General features: G+C 51.4%; 1 protein-coding gene across 1 annotated transcript in view; it reads left to right on the top strand.

The window, feature by feature from the left end:
* The first annotated feature begins 374 nt into the window (after positions 1–374).
* LOC138565383 (uncharacterized) overlaps positions 375–12,972 on the top strand; it is a 77,410-nt gene continuing 64,812 nt past the window's right edge. The window contains exon 1 of the mRNA XM_069642974.1: positions 375–483. The gene's annotated coding sequence lies outside the window, so the exon portion shown is untranslated. The remainder of the gene's footprint in view (positions 484–12,972) is intronic.

Here is a 12,972-nt window from a genome sequence, read left to right as displayed (position 1 = left end):
GCTGTCTCTGCCTGTGCTAACAGCAACAGGAAGTCGCGGCTCCTGAAGTCCCGCCCCCTTGGCTTGCCTCTCCTTGTCATGGCAACTGTGTGCAGTTCAGCGTTGCGCCGGAAGTGAGCCGTGTCCTCTTCCGAGAGCAGCTTCCGGTTCATGCTTTAAGACTCTGATGCGGGTTCACTTGCTGTCTCTGCCTCTGCTGACAGAAATCAGGAAGTCGCGGCTCCTGAAGTCCCGCCCCCTTGGCTTGCCTCTCCTTGTGTGCGGTTCAGTGTGTGGGGGAGGAAGTGAGCTGGGTCCTCTTCCGGTTCCTTATTGTAGCACTCCGAGGCTGGCCCACGCCCTGTGCTGGCTCTGCCTCTGCTAACAGCAACAGGAAGTCCCTCCCCCCTGTGCTTGCTACTTCCTGTAATGGCAGCTGGTCCTGTTGTACTTTTGCTGCTACCGCTTCTGGTGTAGGAAACGGTGCAGGTGCAGAGGAGTAAGGTAAGACCCCCCCCCCCCCCAGCGGCTATGACCTGCACCGAATCCTCACCCCACCCACAGCTCACACCCTCCCCTCATCACAGCTCACATCCCTCTAAATCCCCCAAATGTCCACAGCACAGGCCCCACGCTCCCCCTTCACCACTGCCCTTCCGCTCTGCACTTATTCATACACATGACCTGAACGGAGAGGTATTACCCCCGGTCCCAGTACTTACCTCATGAGGCACCTACCCCCAACCCAGGTCCCTTTTCTAGTTCTTTTATTTCCTGTAACTCCTCTCCTTAGCCCATGCCATCCAGTTTAATTTGCCCGGCGCGCCGCTCTGGGAAGCTACAGTTACGTGCCCCGTGGTGGGGCTGTGTGGCGGAGCCTTGGGTTCCTCCTGGTGCAGCCTCTCCCAGATCCTGCAGGGGCCCAGGCTGCGGGAAGGAGATGGGAGGTGTTGGGGGCTTCTCCGGTCCACCGGGCAGCCCCATACTCATGTCGGGTATCGCCCGACAGCACACACTGAAGGGCAGCGATCACGCCGCGGGATAAAGGGTGGGGGTTCATCCCACCGGCTCCGGGGACAGCGGAGCGCCACACAGGGGGGCAGGTCCACCTGGCCCCCTCAGCCCCGGCTCTGGGGGCACCCAGGCCAGGGTCGCATTCCCAACCCGCCTCACATGGTTGGGGACCCACTGGGACGGCGTTGGCCGGCAGGGGTACCGTCCTCAAGCTGGGCCCCGTCACACACACGCGGAGTCAGGTTCACTCTTGACTGAATAGCCGGAAGCGGCTCGTTCACTTTATTAGCTTGGTCACGTGGTTCCCCACGTGGTTCCCCACGTGACCACATCAACACACTTGGGCGATACCATGCCTCCCAACAGGGGAGACACGTAACAGCAGGTGTTGGACCCATGTATGCCTGGGGGGTCTGAGTGGGGAGTATTTGCACACTTTTCCCATTCCTGTAGGCCCCGTGGGGCTCGGCGTTCATTTTGTTGCGCCATTACGGCTGTTTGGTGACCCTTACTGGGACGGGGGCTCCTCCTCCAGAGGGAGTTGGAGTTTTCATACTCAATTTTCTCTGTGTCTTGAGGGGAACGCTGAATGTAATGGCCCATTCGCATGGGGGTGGATTGTTTGTTTCCCCTGTTGGTGGGTTTTCTCCTGGCCTGCAGTTGATGTTTATGGGAGGATACTGATAGCTCAACAGGTGCACATAGGTCCCCCAGCAACAACAGACAGGGTTCAAGCCACCTCTCAGGCATGGGAATGTAAAATGGCTGATTGAGGTGCAAGTAAATAATTTAAACTCAGCTAGTGGCGTGCCTGTTTGTTGTTATTCATACACTGTGTGAGCGATCTGCTGCACTAGGGCACAGTGCCCTATCCTTTTTCCTTTCATATGAAGAAGTGACGGCACGTGCTGTTGTCTCTGGAACGCTGCAGGACCCGGTGGACTACAGGTGGTTTTTGTGCCCTCTGAGGGCAGGTTGGCCCCTCCTCCGTGGCAGCAAGGTTGTTGTTCTGTGCTTCGGTGGGCCTGGAGTTGAACAACGGCAGTGACTGCCTGTTGCCGGGGGAATTAGGTGATTGTTCTCTCCTGGTGTTTAATGGACGTACATGTGTTGCTGACATTTCTTTTTTTCTGTGTTTTTGTGCTTCTTGCGCCATTAGCCAGCGAACTGCTCAGCTCAGGCTCCTTGCCCCTTTTCCTCTTCCTCCTCTCCTGAGATTCGCGAGAGGTGGAAGAAAATGTCAGCTATATGTTTCTTGTCCGGGAAGGACATGGAAAGGAAAGATAGGTGCAGTGGTCAAAGTGAGCGGGACGGTCGGGCGTTGGTGTTCCGCTACTTTGTTTTTTTGCTGTTCACAGCTCTTCTACTTTTTGCAACCATTTTTCACCATTCTGGACCTGTTTTTGTGAAATTAAAGCACACTTCTCCTTTTCCTACCGGATGTCTGTTGCAGCTAATCGGATCTCTGTTTTCAACTCGATTGGCTGTCAACCGGCATGTCTGTTCTGGCATGCTGTGTTGCACGTTGCTCCCTCCCTTCGTTCCTACTCTGTCCCCCTTTGAGGTCAAACTTCCACTCCTTTTTTGGTACTTTACTATCAATGATGTCCTCGCTAGTCTGGTGGGTTGCTCCTCTGGGTCGTCCGAGAAGGCGACTGTCCGGGACCTGGTGGCCCATAGGGTGGGTTGCAGCCTGAAGTAGGTTCCTGCTGGTGCACATCTGGCCCTCGGGGTGAATATCTATGGCTCCTACACTGCGGAGGATGTACTGAATGGTTCAGGAGGTTGATGGTGGCCATTAACGGTGGCCCTGACTGTGCCCCGCTGCTGGCTGACATGCTGCGGCAGGTTGCCCTTTTGTCTGATCTGGCATTTGATGGAGTGCATGATTTGGCCATGGTGCTGGTGTGTCGGACTAGAGGCATGTGCGTCTGCAGGATTGGAAAATGGAGGGGTCTCAGCGGGCAGCTGCCCTTTAGCTTCCTTTTGAGGGTTTTTCCGATATGGGCTCAGTGGTGCTCGGATTCTTGGGCTCAATACACTGTCGGGAGGTGTGCTCAGGTGAACTTCCTGTCTTCCCCCTGTCCTGGTTTGCATGGTTCGTACTGCTGTTTCCTGCTCGCTGCCCAAGTAGTTGGCAATGGGTCTGACCGAGGTCTGTTGACGGTGGCGTTTCATACCCGTTCGTTTTCCGCAGCGGGGTCGGGGGTTTTTACTCGTGGGTGTTTCTGGTCCCCGAAACCTTCGGGTGGTTTTTCACCTCATCTTGGACCTCAAGGCTCTGTACTCCTTTGTCTGGGAGGAACGCTTCAAGTTGGGTCCTTTGCAGGACATTCTCCTGATGTTGTGCACAGGGGTCTGGTTCGTTTCTCTGGTTCTCTGGGTTGCATGTTAGCACATGTCTCTCAGCCCCTGCCAGATGTAGTTCCTCCACTTTACAGTGGGATCTCAGCGTTCAGTTTTGAGTGCTCCCGTTCAGGTTGCACTCAGCCCCCAGGCTGATGGCGCATCTTAGCCTGATGAGCCTTCAGTTTTCCCTACATGGATACCAGGCTGGTCGAAGGTGGTCCTCCAGCGGTCGATCCCGATTCGTCTCCGGCTGGTTTAGCGGGCATTGTGGGACTGGTTTATTTTTTTGGGTGTACTGGCATTCTTTCTTTCTTGTGGAGCCCTCTCCTGATCTGGTTTTTGTCAGGGCTCAGATTTGCTCATGGATGGGGTGGATTTTTCTGTCCTGGGGGAGGGTCTGTTCTTGGCAGATTTCTCGGGAGGTGGTGTGTCATGGTTTACCTGTTGATCATGCTTCATGGGCCCGTGGCGTCGTACATCTTTCTGGTTTCTTGGGCTGGTCTTAATCTGCATCCTCTGGTGTCTTGCCTACTCTCCCACTGGCTTCTCAGGCTTACGTGGCCTTAATCCCGGTGCCTCAGGCTCTGTGGGCTTCCTTACTGTGGTGGTTGCAGGTTCTGTATCTCCAGGCGGGGCTGTCCCTGGTCCATCCCTCTTTGAACCCTCTTTTTCCAGGCACCAGCAAAGGGGGGGGCACTTTGGGCATCCTCTTGGCCCAGGGGTTGTAGCCTCCGTAGGAGGGCCAAGAAAAGAGGGGCGCAACACAACAAAAACTCCCGACCCATGGCCTACTGGCAGACGTGATAGCGATCAGGAAACAATCAGTAGAGTAAGGAGCACAACGACAAATCAGAAGGAACCTGATGAACGATCCACTTAGAGAGATTGTGTGCCATTCTCTGGGGATTGTTGTACTTCAGGGGAGTTTTCAGGTGGGGAAGTTTCTTCAGGGTCTCCCTTCTTCCCGTCCTTGTACTTATAGGGGCCTTCCCCCTTGGGGTCTCCCTTTGCTCTTGAGGTTCCTTCTGATTTGTCGTTGTGCTCCTTACTCTACTGATTGTTTCCTGATCGCTATCACATCTGCCCGTATGCCATGGGGCGGGGGTTTTTGTTGTGTTGCGCCCCTCTTTTCTTGCGGGTGCTCCCTGACTCTGTGGTTTAGCAGTGTTCTCCGAGGTTACTGCCTGCGGTTGTGTCTCGGTTTCGCACCTTGCAGGATTTGGTTGTCCCTGCATTTTCGGGTCCCAAAGCCACGGGAATGGGTGTCTTGGCCTGCCATTGATATGCAGTGGGCAGTTTTTTGGTGTATTTAGCTTGCACTGCTCCTGTCGGGCGGTCTGCTGGTCGCTTAGTTGTTTTTGGCCCGCTGCTGTGGATCGGAGGGCCTCTGTGGTTTTCCATTAGCCGGTGACTCTGTGTTATTGTCTCCATGGCTTCTGTCATTTTTTCTGGCCGGCCTGTGCCTGCCCACGGAGGGTTCCTCTACCAGGGGTTTGGCTGCATCCTGGGCGGATGCTAGGGAGTTTTCTATGCCAGAGATTTGTGGGGCGGCCACCTGGGTGGATCAGAGCACTTTTGTCACCCTCTTCGATTGACTATCTCCGGCTCTGGGGATGGTTTCTTTGGGGCTGGGGTTTTGTCTGTTGGGATGTGAGTTTGGAGTTGTTCATGGTGTGTGTTTTTGTTCTGCACTTTTCTGGCTCTGTGTCTCATTGGGACCTCTTCCCCGTTGCTGCTATGGTATGCCTCATGAGGTAAGTACTGGGACGAGGAAGAGTGGGCACGGAGGTAATGATCGGATTACTTACCAGTAATCTTCATTACTCATAGTCCTCTTCCTCGTCACAGTACTGGCGACCCTCCTCTCCCTCCCTGCAGGGAAGGGCCCATGCTCCAGCTTGGATATGTTAAACTAGATGCTGTGGGTTAAGGGGAGGCGTTATAGGAAATGGAAGAAGGTCCTGTGCCTGAGACGGGCTTCATGAGGTAAGTACTGTGACGAGGAAGAGTGCGACTTGGAGTATTAAAAACTACCGGTAAATAATTAGAGCAATACGACCTATGGTCATTCGTTCATCCACACTAATTCCATCAAACCTTCCAGCATGAGACTTTTATTCCTAGGTTTTTTTATATGACCTCCAGGACTAGAAGTCTCAGACCCAGAAGGCAATGACTGAGAGAGGACTGCTATCTGTGCTTTGTGTCACCATATAGTCAGTTGTTTCCATCAATCATTAGTTCTGTTCTGTTATATGGCGCTTTGTATAGTGCCAACCCGGAAGTAGCTTCAGCTTGCGTGTTGTCTAGCGGGGCTGTGGCATACAGGGCGAACAAGCAAATTGGGATGGTACTTGCTGAAGGAAGGCGCCCTTCACTGGCTGCCCGGGCAAGGCTTCCCTGTGAGATTTTCTTAAGTGGATGCGAGCCTGGGTCAGCGGACCTGAAACATGCACCAATCATGGGACAGGAGGGCGGGCAGATGGTGGGGTCAAGGGATGTGTTGGAGAGTGAGTTCACTCTTTTGTAGCGCTGCTACAATGCTTACTGTCGCGCAGCAATGAAGGGAGGCCCTCACAGTATCAGCCCGTCTCGCTCTGTCAAAATTAGAACGGCCTTTCCGGCTTCCTGTCACAACCTTCTTCTCCATGTGTCCCACCCTAGCCCCTCCTTGCACATAACGATGTGGCTCGAACATGAACATGACAACCTTCCCCCTTTTTAAATACTTAGGGCCTCATTACACGGATGGCGGAGAACCATGGCGCTATTAGCGCCATGGTTCATGCCGGTAAAATACCGGCACCGCCTTGGCGGAAAGGGGAATTACCGCCCCATTTCAAGGTCAACCTTGAAATGGGGCGGTAATTCCTCCTTCCACCATTGCCCTTCCCCCATTCCCATTTTTGCCCCATAGGGCATAATGGGAAATGGGGAAGGCGCTGATTACGGTACCGCAAATTGCGGTACCGTAATTAGCTCCCTGGGTCCCTTTGTGGGTTGGTTTTTAACGCCTGCAAAAAGCAGGCGTTAAATCCGCCAACCTGCAAAGGGACCTCGCAGTAAGGCGGTAAGGATTTACCGGTACCGGTATTTTACCGGTAAATCCTTACCGCCATCCGTGTAATGAGGCCCTTAGTCAGATGTTAGCCCATCTCTTCAATGGGTCATCTGGGTTTAGGCTTTGCTCTGACTGTGCGGCCTCCCTGGTAGGCTCAGGGATGCGATGAGGGGACCTGTCTGATGCTCCCATGCTGTTGTCACCTGAGGCACCGCCCCGCCCCCAGTTTTAATCGTCCAAGTCTTCCCTGACTCGGGTGTTGTCACGGTCTTCCCACGAAGCTTCCCAAGATGTCACATCACCACGCCATTCTTTGAAGTGCAACACATTCCTCGCGATCTCTCGCCCGTCGCCATCTGCTTCGGTGATCATTGTGCCTTTCACTCTCGTGACTGAGAGGACCAGGTGGAAATCGGAGTCCTCCTTCATTCTTTAAGCCTTGCGTACTATTACTCTGTCACCTTCCTCAAAACTGTGTTCTCGAGCCCCTCTCTGCTCATCCGCTGCTATCTTCATTTTGCACTTCTCTTCTGTGTCTATGGTTCGGACCTCCCCGTGCTCTGGTATGGTGTTTCTCTCCGGGGTCCTTTCGGCAGTCGTGTCCATAGTCTGCGGCTGAAGAAGAGGTCCGCTGGGCACTTGCCAGTGGTGCTGTGGGGAGTGTAGCGGTAATCTCGCAAGAGCTGGTATAATGTCTGTCTGAAAGGTGGGTTAGATAGCCTCAGGAGGATAGCTCGGGGGCAACGCGCTGTAAAGGCCCACTCCCCATCTCACACGTACAATATCAATAAATGTGACACACCCCAATGGGGAATGAGACTAAGAGAACAGGCTGCGAGAGTTTAAGTTTTGTTTATGTCAAATTGGCATCCAGAGAACTCTGCTGCCCGAGAGCACTCTGGCAAACAAAACACTTAAAATTGATTCAAAGGGCAAAAAACGTCATCAGTGATGTCAGATACGAATGTTACAAAAGTTCATTATGATTGGACACAAGACCACAATGTATCGGTGCATGCAGGTGCTGCTCCTCCGTAGTTGGCTGCTTGGGTGGCGGGAGGGTGAGCGTCACGAGTTCCATCTGTCTGTGTCCAGGCGGGGTGAGTGTAAGGTCGCAGTGAGGTAGGGCGGGCCCTAACTAAGCTAACATGAGATATTACCATCTGACATGCACTAAATAATGATCAATACAGTTCCTTTGAGTATATTATCATAAACCTATAAATTGTACACATATAATCACAACATTTACGCATTGGGACTTATATGGAGTATCGGCTTAGGGTCTTGGGCAGTGAGATAACGTTGACTGTGGAGTGGGTCCAGGCGTATCAAAAGAGGCTATAAGACATTCTGACTTTTGTTAGTTCTAGGGTGCAATATACTGTGACAGAGCTCTGGTGTTAGTTGGGGACACATTGGGGTGGGCTTCACAGTAGGGTCACACGTCTGTTACATCAAGGGGATACCTTACGAGGGCACAGGGTTATAGTGGCAGTAATTTCCAACAGCAGGGGTAAGAGGACACAGGCAGGTTTGTGGAGATGGATGAGCTACAAGTCATGTTTCAGGCCGGTTCACACGTAGGACAGTGATCTCAAAGGAAGAGTGAAATGTTACATTGGTGTATTTGTTTCAATGATCTCCGGCTAATCCGTGAGAAGTGGAGCTGCAAAGCTTTCAGACACAGTGAGAAAAGGTGGGGGCCATGAGCACGGCATGCGCGGCGCTGCAGGGGGGAGAGGAGCCTTTTCGTATTCTCGCAGTGAGGCCTAATCCAAAGATGGGGTCGAGGGTACACAAAATGGAAGCCAAGTGTCCCGCACAACAACCGCGCATCTGCTACTGTTAGCATGCCTACGAGCAATGGAAGCGTCCCCCATTATTGTGCGAGCAAGTAGCTTACATCATGCTGAATTTATGAGGGGGCCTAAACGACCCCTCACTCCCACACAACACTCACCTTGGAAACAAGACGATGCGCAGCAACACAGGTTCGATCCCTGGTCCACCTTTTTCCGTTGTCCCACCCCCACGCTAGCCCCACCTTCCACATAACGATGTGAATCACACATGAACATGGCAGGATGCTGACCGGCTGGAAGGCATGGTAGTGAGAAACCGTTCCTGATTGTGTAATGCTATGTTAGCCTTTAAATCTCATACATCAAATCATCCTACCTCAGTGGAGTTAGGGGCGTTGTTCTGTGTTTTAGGGTGGATTTGCCCAGTCTAGAGTCTATGGTGACCACTTGGCACTGAAACAAATTCTGGACAATCAGTAAAACAATTCTCTATCACATTTACAGATACAAATTCTAGACAGAGGGCCTCATTCCGAGTCCGGCGCTAACCAATGGCGGTAGTAGCACCTTGGTCGGCACCGGACCCGTACCGGCACCACCCTGGTGGAATGGGAAATTACTGCCCTATTCCGAGTTGACCAGGGCGGTAATTTCCCATTCCCCAGGGCTCTTCCCCATTCCCACATGAGCCCCCATAGGACTCAATGGGAATGGGGAAATTGCAAATAACGGTGACCGTACTTTACGGTCACCGTTATTGGCTAAAAAGCCCCTTTGCGCCCTCGTCCCTAACGCCTGCTAAAAGCTCGTTAACGGTGACCGGTATCCCTTACCGCCATACTCAGAATGAGGTCCAAAGAGTCAAAGTTATTGACACATTGTAAACAAACTGGACAAGCCAAGAATATCAAATCATGTGAAGTGAAGCAAATCTGCATCTTCTGCTTTCGTTCTTGATAAATGAGAAGTCAGCAATACTTACGAAATGTACCCGTGTTATGGTTCACACAGACACGAGCCCTGCGGTAGCTGCACTTATTACTGGGGTTAAACATTTCTATTTCCCTGTAAGGAGTGAGAGTGTAGTAAGGGAGACCCAACAAACCCTGGAGGGTTTGGAGGGGTTCTCACCCTGAGAATGATTTCAAAATAATGGGTGAAAATGGTCCATTTTACAATACACATTTTGTAAAAAAGTTGATAAAAAGCCTTCAAATTTACAATAGGTTGTGTGGGTTTAAAACAAATAATCCTATAGATGCCAGCTACAGTACACATGAACATTGTTCAATGCATGTGTATGATACCTGTGCCCACAATATATTATTGCATTGCCACTGTTAAACACACTGATGATGCCGGTATCCTCCAATATATGCCCGCATTGCCAATTAAACCTCGGCCCACACTGCATGTCAGCATTGCCACTGTAAGAACACTCATGCTGGCCGTGCCGACATTTAGGGTGGTGGGTTCAATATAGTTACCTAGTAATGAACGGTCGTTTTACTCTGCTAATAATACAGCATTGAGACGAAAGGCACGTGACTGCCAGTTTCCATCTCCTCATGTTAAAGAGATTGTGGGTCATTATGACCCTGGCGCTAAGTGTTTAACCGCGCCGTAAAAGGCTATGGCGCCGTTAAACACGTAGGGCCTCATTACACGGTAGGCGGTAAGGGTTTACCGGTACTGGTATTTTACCGGTACCGGTAAACCCTTACCGCCTTACTACGAGGTCCCTTTGCAGGTTGGGGAATTTAACGCCTGCTTTTTGCAGGCATTAAAAACCAACCCGCAAAGGGACCAAGGAGCTAATTAAGGTAGCGCAATTTGCGGTACCGTAATTAGCGCCTTCCCCTTCCCATAGAGCCCTATGGGGCAAAAATGGGAATGGGGAAGGGCAATGGGGGAAGGGGGAATTACCGCCCCACCAACCTTGGAATAGGGCGGTAATTCCCCTTTCCACCAAGGCGGTGCCGGTATTTTACCGGCATGGTCCAAGGTGCTAATAGCACCTTGGTCCACCACCATCCGTGTAATGAGGCCCTAAGCGCCTGATTACGAGGTCCCTTTGCGGGATCCGACCTTAACAGCTGGTACAGACCAGCCGTTAAAGTAGGGTGCTGCAAAGGGACCTTGGTGCTAAGTACGGTACCGCAATTAGCGGTACCGTACTTAGCGCTTTCCCATTGAGCCCTATGGGGCAAAAATGGGAATGGGGGAGGGCCATGGCGGCATGGGGAATTACCTCGGAATGGGGTGGTAATTCCCCATTCCGCCATGGCGGAGTCGGTAAGTTACAGGCATGGACCATGGTGCTACTAGCACCATGGTCCAACGCCTGGGTCGTAATGAGGCCCATTGTTTGTAAAACAGAACATAACGTAACATTACAATCTCTCGTTCCTGTGATGGTAACTCTAGTAGGCCATTGAGCCTGGGTTGTGTCTTACCAAATGCTGAAAGGTGTTCGGAGACACTCCAGTGACAATAAAGTAAGAAAAGTGATTCTTAATTGGTTCAAGAGGCAAAACAACAGAGGGAGAGCATCACCACTCTCACAAACATGGTCCCGATTTTTTTGCTTTTGCTTCAACCCTTGACATTTTTCACTTTTGCAGGAACTAATAATAAAGTTGTTTCCCCACCCTCGCCCCTTGCAAGAGAACAAATATTGCCTAGAGATACGACATATTGCAAAATAGTGTGTTCCCTGCAGTCAACGGTTACTTCAGGGCTAAGGTATTCAGCTGTAGAGAACCAATCATCAGTTTTATCAAAGCTGGTGGCCGTCTCTCCTTTTTGCCATTGTAATGTTTATTTTTAGATTGAAACCCACAGGCCAGTCTGGATATTTCATCTCTGGTTAATATGGCTGGTGATTTAGAGCTTTAAATGGTCCCAGGCTAGATGACCACTGGCCTCTCACAGGGTTTCTGGAAAAAGCTGGGAGCTGCTGTGTTGCGTGGTTCCCAAGTCTCCCTCTGCATGTCCAAATGCTTTATATAAAGCTGAGACAGCCCTGTTCCACCGCTTACTCCACCCTGCCCCATATATATGCCATTACCACATCTGGTTTTTAGATCAGGGCTGATCAGCTGTGTTGTTTTAGGGGCGGGACTGAAGTTTTTTATGAGATCTTCCTGATTGCCCATAAAAGGGGGTTCTGCAGTGTTGGGTTTAATCTGGGGAACAGTGAGCTCCAGGGAGCACGGACAATCGTTCAAGTGTGGGTAAGAAGGTCTTCCACGTTCCAGCTATTAGGAACGGCCCCTGTCTGTTTAGCATTGATATGATATGGCATTTGTAATGCGCCTATACACAAGTGTTTCAAGGCGCGACGAGACAGGGAGGGGGGAACAAAGAGAAGACCGACAACTATCCTACTAGGCCAGGTGTCATTCAGATCGCGCAAGTGCATGGGTAGAGGGGAAGGGAAAAATGCAAGGGGAAAGGGAGGGGGGAAAGTGTAGTACAGGGTTGGTAGAACAACAAGGATAAATAATAAGGGCCAGCTGGTGGCAAGTGCAAGGTAAGTGCAGACAAGTGCTGGGAAGGGGGGCTGTAGGGATACAGAGACAGTCCCACAGTGCAGGGGTTGCCAGGGAGGCAGTGCAAGGGGAGACTGGTTGGGCCAAAGACCGAGATCGGTGAGAGTGGCCCAGTTGCATATTCAGTGCAGTTTCAGTCAGGAATTTAGCAGGGGAGAGGGGGCGAGAAAGCAGAAGCAAAGAGGAAGGTTTTGAGGTGCTTCCGGAACCGGAGATGGTTCTCCTCAAGTTTCAAGGAGGCAGGAAGGCTGTTCCAGAGGGAGGCTCCTGCCGAAGAGAGAGATCTACCACCAACTCGTTGCTTGGAGAAGCGGCTGACCCTGAGGGTGTTGGATGCGGATGAGCCAAGAGCTCGAGAAGGAAGATATTTAGGAAGAGAGAGTTGAAGGTATTTAGGCCCAAGGCCCCAGAAGGCCTTGTGGACAATGCAGAGGGTTTTGAACTTAATCCTCGCAGCCACTGGGAGCCAGTGTAGAGATTTCAGTCCTGGAGAGATACGGTCCCTGGGCTTGAGGCCAAGAACAAGTCTCGCAGTCCTGTTCTGGATGAGTTGCAGAGGCGGAGAGTAGAGGCAGGCAGATTTAGATAGAGGCTGTTACAGTAGTTCAGCTTCCAGAGAAACAGGGCTCTGGAGAAAATGAGCTTCTGGGGAAGGAGAGGAAAGGAAGAATACCTCTGAGGAGGTGCAGCTGGTAGTGTAACTTCTTAGAGACGTCAGATATGTGTGGAGAGTGGAGTCGAAGATGACCCCGAGGTTTTTTGCCTTGCAGGTAGGAGCAGGAAGAGGGCGGCAAACACTCGGATTGATCTCTTTCAGGATTGAGGCGACTCAGCAGAAGTCCTCTTGAGAGAATTTGGCAGAGAATGTCAGGTGATTACAGAATTTCATGATTCACTAAGTCAAGAGGAGAGGTCTAAAAGTAGTAGGAGTGCAGAATTCCTTGAGTCCTTTGTTTCGTCAAGCTGATACTTAAGATCAAGCACGGCAGTCTTTATCCTATGACCTGGGAGGAACCCAGATTGACGGATGCCTAGAATAAGATTGACTTCAATTACGGCTGAATTTGGATATATACTGCTATGTCCAGGATCTTCCGGAGGAAGGAGACAGTTGTGATGGGTTGGTAGTTTATGGGGATAGAGGGGTCCAGAGACTTTATTTTTGGAGCGGGAGCATCCAAGCTTCTTTCAAGCTAAAGGAACTTGGCAG

This window comes from Ambystoma mexicanum, chromosome 1p (genome assembly GCF_040938575.1).
Source record: "Ambystoma mexicanum isolate Mex_15411 chromosome 1p, UKY_AmexF1_1, whole genome shotgun sequence".
NCBI lineage: Eukaryota > Metazoa > Chordata > Amphibia > Caudata > Ambystomatidae > Ambystoma > Ambystoma mexicanum.
Note: the sequence above shows the minus strand (reverse complement) of the source record. Positions and strands in the feature narration are given on the sequence as shown.